Below are 1,012 nucleotides of genomic sequence, written 5' to 3' on the forward strand. Positions count from 1 at the left end.
TCTTTAACTCTTTACTTATAGTTTGTTTCTTTAACTCTTTACTTATACTTTTTGTCTCTTTAACCCTTTACTTATAATTTTTGTCTCTTTAACTCTTTACTTATAGTTTTTGTCTCTTTAACTCTTTGCTTATAGTTTTTATCTCTTTCACTTTTTACTTATAATTTTTGTCTCTTTAATTCTTTACTTATAATTTTTGTCTCTTTAACCCTTTACTTATAATTTTTTCTCTTTAACTCTTTCCTTATACTTTTTGTCTCTTTAACTCTTTACTTATAGTTTATGTTTCTTTAACTCTTTACTTATACTTTTTGTCTCTTTAACTCTTTACTTATAGTTTTTGTTTCTTTAACTCTTTACTTATAGTTTTTGTCTCTTTAACTCTTTACTTATAGTTTGTTTCTTTAACTCTTTACTTATACTTTTTGTCTCTTTAACCCTTTACTTATAATTTTTGTCTCTTTAACTCTTTACTTATAGTTTTTGTCTCTTTAACTCTTTACTTATACTTTTTGTCTCTTTAACCCTTATACTTTTTGTTTCTTTAACTCTTTACTTACAGTTTTTGTTTCTTTAACTCTTTACTTATAGTTTTTGTCTCTTTAACTCTTTACTTATAGTTAATGTCTCTTTAACACTTTACTTGTAGTTTTTGTTTCTTTAACTCTTTACTTATAGTTTTTGTCTCTTTACCTCTTTACTTATACTTTTTGTCTCTTTAACTCTTTACTTATAGTTTTTGTTTCTTTAACTCTTTACTTATAGTTTTTGTCTTAAGAGACAAAACTTTAAGTTCCCAAGTCCTTGAAGTTCTGCACCTTTGTGACCTCTGCTCCTTGTATCCTCACTGTTCCACCTCCTCCCTCTCATTCACACACGTACTCTGTCTTACTACGGCCGACTTTCATTCCTCTTCTTTCAAGTACATACCTCCACCTCTCCAAGTTCTCTTCCACCTGTTCCCTTTCTCACCACAGATCACAATGTCATCTGCAAACATCATAGTTTGTAG

The 1,012-nt window shown here is 28.5% G+C and overlaps 1 protein-coding gene across 1 annotated transcript in view; it reads left to right on the top strand.

Annotated features, from left to right (window-relative positions):
• LOC119411492 (endothelin-converting enzyme-like 1) overlaps positions 1-1,012 on the top strand; it is an 87,537-nt gene that overhangs the window by 13,221 nt on the left and 73,304 nt on the right. The window lies entirely within an intron of this gene.

The sequence above is a fragment of the Nematolebias whitei genome, chromosome 6, assembly GCF_014905685.2.
Source record: "Nematolebias whitei isolate Nwh7 chromosome 6, NemWhi1, whole genome shotgun sequence".
Lineage (NCBI taxonomy): Eukaryota > Metazoa > Chordata > Actinopteri > Cyprinodontiformes > Rivulidae > Nematolebias > Nematolebias whitei.